Source organism: Clupea harengus, chromosome 10 (assembly GCF_900700415.2).
Source record: "Clupea harengus chromosome 10, Ch_v2.0.2, whole genome shotgun sequence".
NCBI lineage: Eukaryota > Metazoa > Chordata > Actinopteri > Clupeiformes > Clupeidae > Clupea > Clupea harengus.
In genome coordinates, this window is record NC_045161.1 from 2329163 (window position 1) to 2348526 (window position 19364).

At 47.5% G+C, this 19364-nt stretch overlaps 1 protein-coding gene across 5 annotated transcripts in view; it reads right to left on the reverse strand.

Annotated features, from left to right (window-relative positions):
* The window catches only part of kank4 (KN motif and ankyrin repeat domains 4), a 54711-nt gene extending 35986 nt beyond the window's left edge, over positions 1-18725 (reverse strand). For 3 of the 5 annotated variants that reach the window (XM_031574971.2, XM_031574968.2, XM_031574969.2), the window contains exons 1-2: positions 18572-18724; positions 17643-17783 (exon numbers count right to left, since the gene is read on the reverse strand). The gene's annotated coding sequence lies outside the window, so the exon portion shown is untranslated. Of the gene's footprint in view, positions 1-17642; positions 17784-18571 lie in introns of all 5 variants that reach the window. The other 2 variants (XM_031574970.2, XM_031574974.2) reach the window with 2 other exon arrangements.
* Between the last annotated feature and the right edge of the window lie 639 nt (positions 18726-19364).

Consider the following 19364-nt stretch of genomic DNA (forward strand, 5'->3'; position numbering starts at 1 on the left):
TTCGACAGCGAGGCTTTCTCAACAAACCCGCCCACAAATACATACACGCTTCTGACACCAGGATTTCTAGCCCAGTCTGACGCACAAACCCATATAGGATTGGTTGAGGCTAGTACGTACACACACACACACACACACACACACACACACACACACACACACACACACACAGAGACACACAGACACACAGACACACAGACACACACACACACACACACACACACACAGGCAGAGATACTAAGTGTCAAAACACTGCTTCCCTTCCACTGGCCTGTTGCCTCTTCTCTGCTATTAGTCCCTGGCTCTAGACCTAGCGTTCCTCCCTTTTCCCTCTGACGAGTAACACTAACCAGAGGCCGGCATGTCAGTGGACTGGCTCAAGAGAGGATACTCCATCTGTCTCTGACCAGTAACACTAACCAGAGGCCTGCATGTCAGTGGACTGGATCTGTCTCTGACCAGTAACACTAACCAGAGGCCTGCATGTCAGTGGACCGGCTCAAGAGAGGATACTCCATCTGTCGGCCGCACTCAGCACAGTTGTTGAACATAATGATGATGACGGCCACACACACACACAGAAACACACTGTACACTGTATCAAATGTATGAAAGCATGAAAGCAGAGAAAAGTTGCTTTACTCTGGAATAGATATCAAATGTTATGCACATTTAAATACAAGCCTCAGGGGACCTGGTCCTCCATCATAGATGTGACTAATATAAACGAGTCTCTGAATGTAATTAAGCATGGCTAAGATTAAGATCTTGCTGCAGTTCTTATGCAAACAGTAACTGAAAAGCCTCTGCAATTGTAAACGCGCGTCTGTGAAACTAAATATGTGAGGAACACTCAACAGCTAGATGGAGGAGGAAAAAAATATGGCAGGCGCATTATGGAAGAGAATTCCGCTAGTTTTCCGTGCCAAAGACAATACTTTACTCACAGATCCGACTGAGGCGGAGACAAAGGCGAGGGATTTATGCACTGTTTTTTAGATCGCATAGGTTTCCCAGGCTAGTGCCGGTGCCTCTCCATACTGCAATGGATGGCCTTAGTCACATACTAATAGAAGTATTGTATCTGTAATGAGGGGAATGATCCCATACTGTCGATGTACTACTGACCACCAGGGAAAATGCGGAATGTCCATCATACGACATCCTACAACCTAATTCTAAAATAGTTAATAACATTTATGCCTATATCTATCGATGTGAGGCAGGAGGCAGTTCCACTCCAGATGGCGTCTCTAATAAGGTAAATATGTGCATTCACTTCTCCTTACACATGGAGCCAGAGAGAACATCAAGACATCTAAAGAATGAGACTGGCCTTCATACTTCTTGGAATACATGTGTGAAAACACCAGGGCTGCAACTAATGACTATGTAGATATATATAAATATTTAGATATATTTAGATACATCTTTTCGATTAATTGATTAGTTGAACAGTTTGAAAAAAAGAAATCCTATGTAATTTATACATTTCAGGATTTAAGGTTTGTGCACTATCCATGATTGGTTATACATACAGTTATAAACAAATCATGAAACCTTATATTCAACAAATTACTGCATTACGTGATACATTTATTAAAGGTAGTTAAAAAAAACAGCGGACATGGTGGGCTCGTGGACATGCACACAGTAGTGATGGGATAATGGATCTTGAAAGGGAGCAGGATCTTATGGCTGTGTTCCCTTCCGAGAGACGTTCTTTTTTTCTCTTTCTCTTAGGGGGTGGGGGCCACTAGGTTTGTCTGTGAGATAATCACTAGGATAATGATAGGGTAAGATTTGGAGCTAGGGGTATAGGGTATTATTTGGCAATGGTTTTTATGTCAATTCATGTTTATTTAAAGTTTTAGGCAACACCAACAGAGCAAATTAGTGACAAAAAAAAGGTTGAAATGGATATGGCCACCGAAGTAGCCGTTAAGTCGCTAATAGTACTTAATTATTATTATTTTTGAAGTCTCCTTCCACAGAGCTGACATGTTGAATGCAGATGTACTCCCGTGCTGGTCAACTCTGCATCACTGCAATGCAGTTGACGATCCCCTTAGCAAAGGCCAGGGTTATGTCAAATTTAGGTAAAACGTTGTACCGTCATTTTTCGATCATTATTTTAAGCATTACAGCAAAATGACACACTCTAGCTACTCCACAGATCTAGAAAGAACCTTTATTTTATGGTTAATGAGCTAGTTCATGCGTGCAACAACGTTCTTGTTGCTTAATGTGTTAATCAACGTAATCGACTTTCTGATGATTAAGTTGATCAGTCGTTGCAGCCCTAGAAAACACACACACGCACACACACACACACACACACACACACACACACAGACACACACACACACACACACACACACACACCACCGGTTGATTTGTGTGTCCTTCGGTACTCTCAGTATGCTCTGATCCATGGGGGAGGTCCCTTCTGGGAGTGATGCTTTGAGTTCGGGTGAGGGAGGATATGTTTTCAGCCTAACACACCCCACACACACACACACACACACACACACACACACACAGACACAACACACACACACAAATGCATGCTCTGCTGCTAACAGGCAAGAATTCTGCAATGGAGATGTGCCGACAGACAAGCAAAGCCCAGAGCGACCAGCATGCAGGGGTAATGCTGACAGGCAGCATCAGCAACCAGAGCTTCACTACACACACACACATGCACACACACACACACACACACACACACACACACACACACACACACACACACACACACACGCACACACGCACACACGCACACACGCACACACACACACACACGCAGACACACACACACACACACACACACACACACACACACACACACACACACACACACACACACACGCACACTATCAAAAGTGTACAGAACACAAATATTGATTCATAGACAAAATAAGTGATGGTGTACACACAAAGGCCTCCCACACACACACACACACACACACACACACACACACACACACACACACACACACACACACACACACACACACACAGATGAATGCATCCATAAATACTGAGCAGTGCTGGGCAGCGAGTGCTAATCAGCCCCCGATGAGAGAGTTTGTCGCCACACATATTGTGCTATTGAAAAAAAAGGAATATACAATGGGTAACCTCCCATATATCATCAAGCACAAACACGACCTGCTCTTATTAAAAGGGAACTCAAATAAGCAGTCTTCAGTCCTGCTGGGCTCATTCTGACCCAACCACCCTCGCTCTTGTAAGCCAAACATGATCTGTTTGGATACTCTCTCATACCCTCTCTTTCTTTTTCTCTCTGTCTCTCTGTGTGTCTCTGTCTCTCTCTCAATTGGAGGACCCTCGCAGTGCTTTGATGTTCCTTATGCCAAGGCTCCACTTTTAATTACCCATCTTCTTCCTCCTCCTGCGTCAGCAAAACGGAGCTCAAAATACCACTCAGCCTGCTGTGTGCTCAGCTCACAAACATCAGGCCTGAGAAGAATATTTGTTTTCCTCCCGAGCAAATGGATTTTTTTCATGGCCCATCCCGGGGCGGGGAATCCATCATGTTTCTTTGGGAGGGGTGGAGGGCGACCCACGCAGGGCTCAGTGTCACAGAGGAACCGCCAGTGATTCATGGAACAATCTGACAGATACAAACCGTCAGAACACACACACACGCACACCCAGGAGACACTGCTCTATACCCTGCTTGCTTGAATCTAAAAGGGCAATTAGGACTTCACGGTTAGTCTGCAAAACCAGGATATGGCTGTAAAAATCAGCTTTTGCAACCTTGTGTGAGAGCGAGAGGTTGCGGTTAATGAAGTCACATTCAAATCCATTCAGTCTTATGAGAGACTCCACAGAAATGGCTCCTGTTCAGTGTGAGAGTGCACACATCAGAGGGAGAGCGTCAGCACTACTGTAAACACCTCACACACCACAGATCAAACCAAGGGCAGCACTTTGCTCCATGTTCATTATTTCTCTCTGGACACTCCTCTTCCTCCAGCGTCCTGGGGGGGGCCCCGCGTGGTGAAAGACGCCGGCTGGCGGTGCAGGAGATACGCGACCCCGTAGAGTGTTGGCAGATAAGATCGCAAGGTCACATTAGAAAAACGGCACCGGCTGGGCAGGGCTCTGCTGTTGCCTCTTCATCAAGAGGGATCAAGGAATGTGACAGAGATGCATTAATGTGGCCGCACACAGCGCTCCAGGCCAGGCCACCTACACACATAAACACGTGCTTCCCATATAATGATCCATGGGACTATGAATGACCTTTGGGTCAAAAAGACCCAGGCGGCGGTAAGTATGCAAGTGTGACAGAGATGGAGAGAAACAGAGAGCAAGACAATATGGAGAGACAAGCAGGGAGAAATGATACTAAATATCTGTTTTCTCAGCTAAAAATACTTTAAGTGTATTTACAGAGAGAGAAAGAAAGAAGGCTCTGCTTTTTCAGACATAGGACAGATAGCACCTCCACCTCCCACCCTGAACTACTCCTTCCCAGCCCCTGGCTTCCTGTGTCACGCTGGCAGACAGACAATACTGTGCTCTCCTTTTTTCTTTGATCTCTCTCTCTCTGTCTTTTTTCTGGATTTCTTTTCCGAACTCTGTGCCCACAACCCGAGATGTCCCCGCTCTCTCTCAGATCTCCCAGACTGGAGTGTGTGTGTGTGTGCAGGCTTTGCATCTGGGAGGGAGTTGGACCAACGCCATCCTCCCCTCACCTGCTAGTATTTCACACAGGCGCTGCAAGGAGTAAACCTGTTGTTTTGGCAAAATAAAATGTCCTGGTATCTCCACAGGAATTTGGGAAATTAGATTTTTTTTTTTTTGGATGGTACTGCAAGGAGAGCGTCTAACACACACACACACACACACACACACACACACACACACACACACACACACACACACCACACTACGCTACATATAGTTAACAAGCAAGGTCACACTATGAGTCATGTGTGTTAGATGTAGAATAACCGACGGCTGCTCACTGGGTTGACTCCTCCCCCCAAAATGAATGGAAGGCGTCTCGTCTCATAGTGATATATTTCATCTCATTCCCTGTGTTTACACCGGCCCCGAGGGGACCATCCTTCTCTACAATGCAATCGCTGCAATACACCATAAACACGCAGCAATTATTTCACAATCACACACTGCACGATGACTGACAGGGCAATTTAAAAGAACAGTCTTTTTTTTTCACGAGAACATGGGAGTAGCTTGTCATTTCATCTGGCACATCAACCGTTGCAGACCACAGCGTTATCAAAAGAGAGAGAGAGAGAGAGAGAGAGAGAGAGAGAGAGAGAGAGAGAGAGAGAGAGAGAGAGAGAGAGAGAGAGAGACAGGGAGAGAGAGAGAGAGAGGTGGGCGGTGGAGGAGACTAGAATAAAAGGAGGGTTGCATGCTTCTGGGAAGCTGCTCCTTCTCCCTCCATCTGCATGTTCTTCTCTTTGCTGATAGCGTTTGTCAGTGCGGGGAAAACCAAGAGAAGGGAAGCTCAACGTGGCCATGAGAAGGAGTTGGCAGAGACATCCTGGGAAGATATACATAAAATATGGCTATGACTGAATGGGAGGCGTGTGTATGTGTTTAAGAGGTAGCAAGGTCACACTAGACACACACGCACACACGCACGCACGCACGCACGCACGCACGCACGCACGCACGCACGCACGCACGCACACACGCACACACGCACACACGCACACACACCACACACACACACACACACACACACACACACACACACACACACTCAGAGGACTCACAAAGGTTCAGAACACGTTCCACCTCCACTGACGATAGAGGAGGAGATCATCGTCCCTTCAACAACAATCCCATTCTTGTCCACACACACACACACACACACACACACACACACACACACACACACATACAATTATTACATAAAATAATGTAAGTTTACAGAATCAACAAAAACAAAGCCCATGAAGATCCAAGTGAAGCATATGCTAATGTCAAGGTGCACTAACACAACAACAAACACAAACACAAAACACACACACACACACACACACTCATAAAGCACAGGCAAGGGATTTAGTCTACAGCCCAGCGTAACCTCCACGAGTCGTTCTCAGGGCGAGTGTATGTTTTTCTCCGAGGGAGACTGTGGCTTCTGCAGCACTATATAATTACATTTGAAAAGAAAGGTTTCACTCAAGTTCAGCCGGGTTATTCTTCTGATGCCACAGAGGCCGGCTTTAGCATTCCCGGCCCATAACCCTTCCACCCTCACGGGCCGGCACTACCTCCTCATCCACCAGCACAGAGAGAGCTGACAAGGACAAGAGCACAGGTCACAATGAGAGAAGAGGGGGAGAGAGAGAGAGAGAGAGAGAGAGAGATAAAGAGAGAGAGAGAGAGAGACAGTACCCTACGTGAGAGGAGGTAGAGGATCCAGGGAGAAGTCACATGAAAGAATGATGGACAAACGAGAGAGAAAGAGAGGAGAGGATGCTTGTTTGTTTTTCAGTATCCCAATTACACTGCTTGAAATAGACACTATCATCCCTGTCCAGAAAATCTGGGCAGCTGTGTGTGTGTGTGTGTGTTTGCATGTGTGTGGGTACGACATGTGTGTGTGTGTGTTTGATCAGTGCGATGAACAGGAAGTAGTCAGAGAGGAATACGGTCAGTGTGTGTATGTGTGTGTGTGTGTGTGTGTGTGAGCAAGAGAGAGTAAAGTGGTCAACAGCATCTGGAGCAATTTGGACCACTGGTGCACCGATGGCTGGAAAGCTTTGGAATTTCGAAGGCTGTGTTTGGGATGATCTCTTCAGGCCAACAGAGAATGTACACACAGCAGTAAAATAGTGATGGATTCTGGGGATTGTCAAGATTCGCTATGAGGAATTTTTAGATCTTTATCGGTGCAAGACAGCCTTTTACAATCAATCACTAGAACCACTCTTCTGACTCCAACAAATCATATCTCTGTTTTTAGAAAATGTGCATATGCTGTTTTACTATTATTGTGTGCCAAAGGTCACATTCATTCTCTTGCGCGCACACACACACACACACACACACACACACACACACACACACACACACACCCACACACACTACACACACAACACACACACACACACACACCACACATACACCAGACACATACACACACACACACATCATCACACCACACACACATCACCACCACACACACACATATACACATACACACACACACACTACGCTACATATAGTTAACAACACACACAACACACCCGCCCATCCAGCCTGGTTGCCTGGGACAGAGGTCTCAGTGTGTGAGTGGTCAGGGGTTCAGCACAGGGACGTCCAACAGGAAACGTGCTGGTCTGGGAGTTTTCCATCATGTGGTCCTCACCCCCCCCCCCGTTAAAGTGCCTCTCCTGTGCTGCCTCCGCTGGAGAGATGGCTGGCCCAGCCAGGCTTCCTGTGGGGCTCTTATCACTGCAGTTGGCCTGAGAGCAATCTTGGCTCTCTGCTAGAAACCTCAATCTGTGTAATTACAGTTAAAATACATTCTCCTTACATTCTCTCCACCAATTCTCTCGGAAATTATATCAGAGCATTTGATCGCCTCAGACTGCGGTACGTATGAGAACCCAAACCAGGCGGTCTCAGAAAAACACAGAGACAGAGAAACTTCACATGGCTGTGGTGCTCCGAGCCCAAACCAGGCTAACAGACACCTTTGGTTATGACGGAGACTGGACTGCAGATTCTTGGTTACATTGAAATGTAATGAATAAACAAACAAACAACCTATGCAGTTTGGCTGGTTGTTCTTCCAAGCTTTTTTTTTCTCTGCCACTGCTTTCACATCACTTTGTTTTTACGAGATGTTACATGATTTACAGCGCTGAAGCCTCTCTTTTTTTCTCTCTCTGTCAAACTGACCATTCCAGCAGCACTGCAGGACTCAGACTCGGAGTTCCCAGACTCCACGCCAGAGATGGAATGACCACAAAGAGCCTGACTTTCCTGTTGACAGTCACGGGAGCAGGCTGCTACTCTTCCAGAGTGCTCCCTTTCCCAAGGTTCTCCAAAACATCACCGCAGAGAAGTCATGAAGTTATATTGGAAAGAACTTCCAACAGAAGCACCGTCCAAGTGTAAAGCAACACCACCAGAAATGAGAGTACAGACCGACAGACTGAGAGTCAGACAGACAGACAAAATAAAGAAGGAAAAAGAGAGAAAGACAAGACGAGAGAAAACGGATTAGCCCTAGAAGTGTTGGCTGTGGCCACACGTCTGTAATCATCTGACCTGATCTGCTGGGATTACTTTCTAATCAATCTGGCTAGGCGCTTGGCTTATTTAATCCTTGGGAGAGGGCGCTACATACAGCTCTGTGCCTTTCAAAAAAGTGAGCTCACTTTGTAATTTAAAATCAACGCTGTTTACTACCCCAGCATCTCTCTCTCTCTCTCTCTCTCATCCCTTGGCATCTGGCTCCACAGAACTCCGCTGTCAGCAACTTCGCCCGAGTAAACACATTGGCTGTACCACCAGGGCCCTTCTCTGCATGCTGCATCAGCAATGAGGACCAAACCGAAACAAGACCATATTGGTTTATTTTTAAACCGCCATTACTATAAAACCAGGGATGGCAGCCGCCCTCCTGGCGAGCCTGGATTACAAAGTAGCCCGGTGAATGTTCAGTTTGTGTCATCTTTTTGTTATTGCACAGTGCATGCTAGCAGCTATGTGGGTCAGCAGGCTATACTTCTGTGAGCCGGCATAATGACATTACTGCAACACAAAAAGCTACCGAGGGGAGATAGGAGCTGTCCATTTCTTCCCCTTCTGGATTATTCCCTGAATAAGCGGAGGATGAGGCTGTACACCACTGGCAGAATAATGGGATCTGTGTTGCTTGGGGAAACCAGAAGGGGCAGAAGGAAGGAGCTCCCAGTTGAGACTCTGGGACAGACCTACTGTATGCACATACACACACATCCTCACATATTGGTGAATCTGTGAACCACTCCGAAAAGACTTACAGAAGTAGCTGAGATCTTGAGGACAATCTGGTAGTGGCCAGCTGCACACACACACACACACACACACACACACACACACACACACACACACACACACACACACACAGGACACACACACACACACACACACACACACACACACACACACACACACACACACACACACGACACACACGACACACACGGCTGCACCGTCAACGTTCACTAGAATTATGGGATCCAGGTCCAAAACCCTTTGAAAATGTAGCTTTTACAGGATGATGTCACCAAATATATAATATCAAACTGCAACCATTCTCAAGTCACCTAGCTTTCCTCTTTACCTACTGTGCTGTTGTTGGTGTTTTCCAAGGCTAGGATGTTGGCTTTCAGCTAGTTTTAGACAAAAAACAGCAAGAAATTGGAGGAGAAATGAAAGTAAAAGGTTTCCTCCTCGAGCGAAGCATTTCTCATTTCCGACCACCTTCCACCACATCTGTCACCCAAGGATCTGTGCGAGGCGAGTCCCTTCCTGATGGGGGATTACTGTAAGGCTGAGACCTTAAACCCTCACATCCAGCGCACCAGCAGCTCAGATCTCACCAATCAAACACTCAAAACATGCTGCTGCTGCTGCTGCTGCTGCCGCCTGGACCCCTGGGTACTGGGACAGTTATACTGCTGTGATCGTCCATAAAACACATTAGGATAATAAACCACTAAACTGATGAAAAAAACTCTGATTTGTAGGAAAAAATTGTAATCCCAAGTTTATTTTGAATGAAAATATGAATGGTCTGATTTGCCCAGGAATGGACATGAATCCTATTTCAGACCATGGCTCCAAGTATCAGAACTAACGCATGAATCACAAAGAAATGTGTGAATGGGCAACAGGCCAACGGGCCGGTGGTGAAGCAGTGCGGGTTTAGAGGCGGACAACAATGAAGCACGTGGCAACACATCTGCAGCACAGGGCATTGTGGGGCCATTTTCAAATTGGTGTGAGAGACGCTGGCCTTGTGAGTCAGCTTACACACAACTCAGCGTGGGAGGATTACTGAGCCTGCAGCGGCAATGGATGTACACACTGGTAGACTGGTAGACAGACACACACACACACCACACACACTCAAACACACACACACACACACACACACACACACACACACACACACACCGAGGGAGCCACCATCACATAAAGATGACCCACATCCTTCATCCCTGACCCCAATACTCCTCTCGCGGCTGCTCATTAGACTAAGCTATGAGTTCTGGCTGATCCGACTCCAGGACGGTCTCAGTGGAAACTTCTGCAATCTGTAAAAAATAAAACACTTTTATGTGGCTCCTGATTGATAGAGGGTGTGTGCAATGGCCAAGTGCTCCTCTATCTTTCTCACTCACACAAACAGCGTCTGTCAACCTCTCCACCTGTCTGTCAACCTCTCCACCTGTCTGTCTCCCTCTCCACCTGTCTGTCAACCTCTCCACCTGTCTGTCTCCCTCTCCACCTGTCTGTCTCCCTCTCCACCTGTCTGTCAACCTCTCCACCTGTCTGTCTCCCTCTCCACCTGTCTGTCAACCTCTCCACCTGTCTGTCTGTCTCCCTCTCCACCTGTCTGTCAACCTCTCCACCTGTCTGTCAACCTCTCCACCTGTCTGTCTCCCTCTCCACCTGTCTGTCTCCCTCTCCACCTGTCTGTCTCCCTCTCCACCTGTCTGTCAACCTCTCCACCTGTCTGTCTCCCTCTCCACCTGTCTGTCTCCCTCTCTGTGTTTATTTCTCTGTCTCTCAGTCAGCCCCCCCTCTCTCTCCTCCACTCCTGCTGCAGCACAATGGAGTACTGCGTAAAACAGGCTCAATGATGTCGCAGCAGCAGCAGCAGCAGCAGCAGCAGCAAGCTCCTGGAGACTGCTGACGCCGATAAAAGTGCGAGATTGCTTGAAAGACAAAACAGCCGCTCTATCAATACGCCTCTCTCTCTGTCGCTCGCCCATTCTCTCCATCCTGTCTTTTCTCTCTCTCTCTCTCTCCCTGGCTCCCTCTCTCAATCTACCTTCTCTTCATCTCTGTCCATCTCGCCCCCCCCCCCCCTATCTCCATCTCCTTCCTCTCCCTTCTCAATCATCACACTCCCCTCTCTCTCCTCCCTCCCTCCCCCTATTGAAGTTCTCATACAGGCAGCATGTGAGAGATCATATCAATTTCCCTGAACACAATCATTTGAGGGAGGAAGGGAGAGCGAGAGAGCGAGCGCAAGAAACAGGGGGAGGGCTAGTAGCGACACAGAAACGTAGCCTCTGGTTTGAAAGGCAGAATAAAAACAGCATATTTCATTCTCCTTTTCTTGTGCTGTACACTTTGACAAACCCCCTGTAGAGAGAAGAAATGGAGACAGAGAGAGAGAGAGAGAGAGAGAGAGAAAGAGGGAAAGAGAGACAGAGACAGACAGAGAGAGAAAGAGAGAGAGACAGAGAGAGAGAGAGAGAGAGAGACAGAGAGAGAAAGAGGGAAAGAGAGACAGAGACAGAGAGAGAGAGAAAGAGAGAGAGACAGAGAGAGAGAGAGAGAGAGAGAGAGAAAGAGGGAAAGTGAGAGAGAGAGAGACAGAGAGAGAGAGAGAGAGAGGGAAAGTGAGATTGGGGACTGGAGGAGTGCATCAAGACGCCAACGCACCAGCATCTCATTCCCTCACAGCAGTGGCATTCTCAAACTATGGCTGCCATTTTCCCTGCACTCTGACATTTGACATTTCCCTCAAAGATCCTTTGTTATGTTTCAAATTTCAGAGCCAGAAAGCCCTTTTGAGATGAATTCATGGGAGTGAAGATGGCAGAGGAGTGGTAAAACAGTGGAATTGAGGACTATTTGTTCCTTTCTAATCCCTTTCAGTGGAAGTGGGGTTTAACATGACTGGAGACATATGGCTGTAGGGATATACACTTCAGGCCTCTTTAAAATACCGGTCATTATAATCTCACGGAACCCACCAGAACAGTGACCTGAGATACCCAGACAAAAGCACAGATTCTCCACACCGGCGTTTGGGAAGGCATCCATGGTCACGCATTCCTACACACACTAACGCTGGCATTTGAAAAAAGTAAGCTTGCACAAACATTCCTTTAGACAAACACAGACACACACACACGCACACACAGAGACAGATACCATGATTGCTACTCCTCCTCCTCCTTCTCCACCCGAGTTGATTTAAGGTGTGTAGTGTATAGTAGGCTGGCACTGGGTTGAGGTTGGTGGAGGCCAGATTGGGGATGAAACAGGGAGAGAGAAGAGAAGAGAAGAGAAGAGAAGAGAAGAGAAGAGAAGAGAAGAGATGCCCTCTTACACAGTAAAACACCTGTGGGCAGCACCTCTGGGCTGGCCCCACACTGGAGCTCTCTCCTGGGCCAGTACACACCGCGCGCTGGGCACTGCCAACACTTTCCGTCTCGCCCTGGGGCCTCTGTCTCCTCTCTACATGCTTGGCACGTGTTCAAACAGACACACACACACACACATTTACAGACACACACACACACACATTTACAGGCACACACACACACACACACACACACACACTCACACACACACACATTTACAGACACACACACACACACATTTACAGACACACACACACACACACATTTACAGGCACGCACACACACACACACGCGCGCACAAAGGGGAGGCGAGAGGCAGAGGGACTGATGACATGATATAGCTCACAGTCGATTTTCTGATATACTGCAAAGCTTATCAGCATTCCAAAAGCTCGATACGAACCATTTGCGCTGTCTTCAGAGAGAGGAAATCTGAAAGATGGGCAACATCAAACGGTTAAATACTACACTCCTCTCTCCCTTGGCCCTCCAAACACCCCCCCCCCTCCCTCCCTCCCCCCCAACGCATCCCATAACTCGCTGCTGTCTCCCTGCCATCTTTCAGAGGCTTGTCGATGTGTTTCAACGCTTGCTCAGGCGCGGGGGTGTAATTATCACTCAGAGTTGCTGTTGAGGTGTGGTACTCTGAGGGCAATAAAGTCTCTCCCTGCCGCCAGAGGGATAAGGAGAGGAATAGAGGAGAGGAGGAGAGGAGGAGAGGAGGAGAGAGGGAGCGGTGGGGACTGGCAAGGCATTGTTAAACTTTTATTGGACAGTAAGTCATCGGATCTCAAATTCATGTGGACGGCTGTCTGAGAGCAGCTTGGCCGAACACTCTGTGTTTTACGGTTTTAATTACTGATCCCAATCATAAACACTAGCACTCAAATGCGCAGGGACACAGGACCAAGTGGACCCGGTGGACTCATGCTGCATGGGACGCAGGTGGACAGTTTGGATTTAGTAGCTAACACGTCCGTGTCCAAGTCTCTGGTAATGCTAAAACACAAACACACAAATAACCCCCCCCACACACACACACCCACACACACAAAGAGCAGTATTTCTGTCACAGCCTTGTCCTGACAGTAGGAGACCAGAACACATGTCACATCATAATCCCATAGCGAGGAAACAAAGAGATTAAAGGGAAACACTCCGCTTGAAGAGATCCCGTTCAGGCGCCACACAGATGCCCTCAAAAGCCGAATACATCACTGGTGATTTGAATCATGCAAGCACACCCATAGAAACAGACTCTCAGTAATGGCCCCTTACTCGCCTCTTTTTAGGGCAAATGTGACAAGACGTGAAAAATGTTTTTAGGAATAAATGGTCAGAATAAGGACCCTAGAGTCCACCATCTGGGTCTTTTCTGGAGCTGTATCCTTCATCTCCATTCAGACATTAGTCTAGCTCACTACACACTCTCCTTTAATTAGAAGGTATCAATGACTGCAGTACCCACAGAAAAACTGTTGATTATATGAACAACCTTATTGTAAAGATTAGTGGATGACAATCTGACAACACATAGCTAAAACAACCTCACATTTCCTCCCCATTATGTGACAACACAAACGAGCACGGCAACCAGGAAATGGGTTTGGTCAACGACACACAATCACATAATGTTGCCACTGTGCAAGTGTTCGCTTTCTCTGTAGATGGCAAGTGTTTCCTTGCAGGCCACACCATCTCTACCCCTTAGGGAGCGTGTCTGTGCCAAGGCAGGGTGGCACTGGCAGGCCGGGCTCATCTCAGTTAGCTCTACCCTGCCCACGGACAGCCCACACCACTGCCTAAGAGGCTGCACAGAGTGAGTGAGTGAGTGCCAACAGAAAAGTTTGGCAAGATCCTCAGCTCTCTCAGTCTTCCAATCACAAGTGGAAACCTTGATCGTCAGTGCAGGCCCGACTTTCACGTGTTGTTTTTTCCTGAGTGCTCAGAGGTGTGTAGGTCCGTGTGTGTGTGTGTGTGTGTGTGTGTGTGTCTGAGAGAGAGAGAGAGAGAGAGAGAGAGAGAGAGAGAGAGAGAGAGAGAGAGAGAGAGAGAGAGAAAGCAAGTGTATGTGTGCTGGACCTAAGGGGCGGCAACCAATGCTTAGAAATGACCTCATCCATTGTTTCTCCATTCCGCTGCTGGAGAAACGTCTTCTGCAGGAAACAGAGGACACGGGATCACAAGGGGCCAGCAAAACCTGATCGCCAAAGGACCCTTCATCCCAGGGCCCCCAAAGATAACCTTAAGTAACCTGTCTATGCTGAAAACTTGAAGAACCTGTAATATTTCAAGCTTGTGTTTGTAAGACTTCTTCACTTGCATCACTTTGGTTTAAAGTATGTGCTGACAGACAATCTCACTCCCACACGCCACAAGGCTCTCCTCCACAGCAGCAGGAACCACACTCATCTCCCTTTCAGCAGCCGCTGTCAAACCACTCTACTGGGAGAGGTGGATACCAAGCCCAGGCCGTCAGTAGACAGTCCGTCAGTCCGTCCATCACACTATTGTTTTACGGCGGTGACACTGACGCCCGGCGTGGAACACCATTGACTCTCTCAGCCTCCATCCTGTTATTGCTCTTGCAGATGTGCAGCTGTGGGTCAGTGAGTCAGAGTGGGGAAAGTATGACACCACAGCCCCCTCTGGCAAACATGATACTCAGATCAGTGCACCTCTCCTCGTGGCCTCCGTTTGGAGAGACCACATTGAGTCTTCACTCTTTCTGGATCATTTCGAGGGATGAGTGAGACTGAAACCTGACACTGCAGCTTCGTGGTCAGTTGCATGTTAACTGAGTCCATATAAGCGTGTACGTGCCAGGGAGATCTAATCCCGTCCAAAACATGCTGCATAGCTCTCCCTGCAAACTGACTTCAGTGCATCAGGACATGGAGATGAAAGTAAACAAAACCATAGCTGGAGGGATGAGAAAAAAAATCTGTTGTAAATTATGTCAACACTGAATATGACTACCCGCATTCACACCCCCTTTACCTACACACACACACACACGCACGCGCGCATTAAGACATGTACATGAGCACACACACACTCACACTCTCACACACACACACACACACAAATAACATACATACAAATATGCACACATACAGACACGCAAACATTTGCCCCATCTGCAGCAGGCGTGTGTTCACACAGGATGAAAGGCTCTGAGCTCAGTCGCCTAGGGGTTTGAGGGTCTCTCAACTTGCCAAGTTGGCAACACTAATGACAAACAAGTTTCGCAGAGATATATTCCTTTTGCTATGCCACCAATTTTTTTAAATAATAACAAAAATGCATCTTTGGGGAACTTTAAAACTCATCTGCTCTTTGACTTTATGCGTTCTGTCAGGAGCACTCAGGCTGAAGGGTTGAAGCCATCTGGAACCTTCCATAAGCACATGCCCAACCATGATAAGGGCATTACTACAAACACAAATCAATCGAGTCTTTTATTTGCAAAGCTAGAGAATGAGAAAAAAAAAAAACAAGTAAAAAAGATATGGAAAAGATGAGGAAAAACAAAACACAGGGAGAAGAGCAGAGACTGGGAGGACTGTGGAAGAGAGACTGAGGTAAAAAGAGAGGAAGAGAGACTGAGGAAAAAGAGGAAAAAGAAGAGAGAGAAGAAGAGACAGAAAAGGAGGGTAGAGCGAGAGCGTTGTTGTTCCGTGTGGTGCGTGATGGTAGCGAGCTCTCCAGGAGCAGAAGTGCGTAAAGCGTTTCTCTTGACACTCAGAAAAAAATGTCTGGTATGTTTAGGTTGAGGGACTGCACTCTGGGTAAGAGCTTTCTCTGTGTGTATGTGAGTGTGTGTATGAGAGAGAGCGAGAGAGAGCGAGAGAGAGAGAGAGAGAGAGGCTGCCCTGTGAAATTAACCATCATGCTCAGTGGAGTGCTCACAGCTCCTGGGTGGCCCCTGCTGGGTCCACCCGGTCCACTGCACACTGCCCCCTCCCAACATCCCTTACCCCCCCCCCCAATCCACCTATGGGCAAACCCACAGTGTGTCGGAATGCAACCCCGAGTCAGGTGATCACATAGGATCTTCAGCATGAGCAGTTTCACAGTGTTTACCACCAGAGCCGAGCCTGTGCCACAGTTGGGGCACCAGTGTGCCCACCTCATCAAGCCCATTCAACACCTGGGTTCTTCAACTGATCTGGGAACACCCCACCCCACCCCAAAGCGTTCAAGATACACAACCTACAGGTAGCTAATCACAAGTCAAGCACACTGATCCTGCATCAGTCAGTGCACTGGAAAGAAGCGTGCACCATTCCTGCAGGAAACAGCCCTTTTCCCTGGCCTCTTGCCTCAGGCGCTTGGATCTAATGTAGCAGGGCAGTGCAGTGCATCCACTCCCTGGCAGCCCCACACGCCGGAGAATACCAGAGCGCCGCGGCACACGAACCCCCCAATTCAGGCTCGGCGCAGGCAGAATGTTTGTGCAGCCGTGCGGAGAGCCTGCAGCAGAGAGCAGCCTGGTGCAGCGCTAACGAGCCAGTATAATAATGACGGCGTGATCCGACGTGTGATGCTTGGAAGTGCGATGGCTCTCCCTCCCTGGCAGTAAAGGGCCAGCTGGTAAACATCAGACGCCACAGCGGGGAGCTAAAGAGAAGGCAGCAGCCCACCGAGACAAACACTGAAATATGGAGCAGCAGCGATTCACTGACCTCGGTTCAGCTGAAGGAAAGGAAGAGCTCTGCTTGAAGAAGACATACTGTACCGTCGAGGCATCAGCACCGAAAGAGTGCTCTGTGCTTGAACGGTGTGTGTGTGTGTGTGTGTGTGTGTGTGTGTGTGTGTGTGTGTGTGTGTGTGTGTGTGTGTGTGTGTGTGTGTGTGTGCGCACGCGCGCGTGTGTGTGTGTGTGACACTATCCTGTAGCTGCTGTAGCTATAAAATGCTCCAAGGTTTAAAAGGGGAAACAGAGATAAATGCCCCCTGAGGGCATTCCACACTCAATGAAGGAGAAGAATGAGGAAAAAGAGGAGACGGGAGCAGAGATGAGAAAACAGGAGGGCAGCTGAGAGGAGAGATGAAAAGAGAGGAAAGGAGAGATCTTGAGACAGCAGAGATCAGGTGGAAAAAAAGGGAGGCAATGAAATGCCCGGAGAGAGCAGAGCAGAGCAGAGCAGAGCTGGAAATTGGTGTGTGATAAGAGCTGAATGGCAGAGCAGAGGAAAGGGAGATGAGAGGAATGCATTATCTCACATCTCTTACCTCCGCTGCTGTGGGGCCCGTATTTTCCCTGACCGTCTACCGCAGAGCCCAGCGCACCTTGCAGAAATCCAGCTCAGAGCGGCTTAGACGGGTCCTCCTCCCTCTGCCTCTCAGCTGCTGCGGCAGCATCTGGAACTGGAGCTAGAGAGCACAGTTGTTGTTGAGAGAAGCATGGAGGGGATGGCGGAGCGCAGCGCAGCGCCTAGACACACCCCCTTCCCCCTCAGCCTGTCCAATGGAAGCTTGGGGGTCAGATCCCTCACGGCTCAGAGCTCTCAAGCTCTCTTATGGTCCTACAGTACTTTTCTCCCGATGAATGATCAGGACATGATAACAAATGACAGGAAGGGAAAGGGAAAGAGATTGCGTTTTTTTGAGGGGGGGTGGGGGGGGGGGGGGGGGGGTTAAGAGACATGTATTACAGTTCACCTTTATGCAGAGTGTCACACACATGTGTATCTGTGGTTTAGCTGGGCTAAGGTACTAGCCTACTAAGACCCATAGCTCACTGATTAAAAAACAGCATGGAAGGAGTAGAGTGGTTTCAGGACATGCCTATCATTTTTGCAGTGCAATAGTCTATTTCCTTCAACACCACGCCAGAATGTCTCTTCCCCGGGGAAATCTACAACCACAGCTCTACAGATATATTATGCTGTAGGGAATTCAAGCTTATAACATGGCAAATGTCTAGTCTATTCCTTGCTGGGCTACGCTTCCGGGCACAAATCCCTTCGCGCGCAGCACCAACACACATGGTTTTCATAAAGAGAAAACAAGATTTTCCTGTGACAAAATACAATAGGGAAGGTGAAGTCGTTAAAAAACTGATATGACTGGTAAATTGTGCAAATGGCCAAATCCTATTGATTGATTCCATTCTCGCATGCACAATATAGCCTTCAAAGGCGGATAATTCCATAACTCACCTTTCTAAAAAGGCATTAATGTCTTCTCATGTAGGCTACAGATAGCATAAACTCTGGGCTATCTGCCGTTTTCACCTCAACCAAATGCTCAATAAATCGAACCTGAATTTTACCTTCTTAATTTAGACACCTGACGAAATCTGGTCAAACCCAACCAAATTATCTAAACGTTCTAGGCTGTAACCTCACAGGCCTCCAAAGTACAACATTAAGATAGTAATCCTCCTAAAAACACTATCCACCATGTCCCCATCTTAAAAACCTACACACAATGACCGTGGTCAGACAAAAATAAATGGAGAACTGGTCGCCTATGGAGAAAAAGTGTCATGTGTCACAATTTATAAGGTCACCCGACACTGACAGCCGATGCTTTCCCCTGAACCACACATTTGTATGTAAGAGGTCCGATAAAGACGTTGAGCTCGAACTTAAATTTAAATAAAATTATGAGATATATAATTACAGCTGATTTAAAAAAAAAAGTAAGACCTGCCATCTGCTGGTGAGCTATGAAAATTACAGTTGTTGAAAACATCGACTGTATATATACAGTAATTGGTTGTAAAGAGCAAGCTTACAGATGGGGCTTGGTCAAATCCAGACTTTGTTGTTGGGGTAAGTTATGTATGTAGCATACCCAGGCATTTCTGTGTCGAGCTTGTTTTGCAAAATATTATGATTATTCACAAGTAATTAACAGGAAACATTTTCATTGTCTTGCTTGTTTAGTTGAGTTTAACATGGAGAAAAAAGCAGCTCGTAAATCTAACTAGAATCAAATATATTTTGA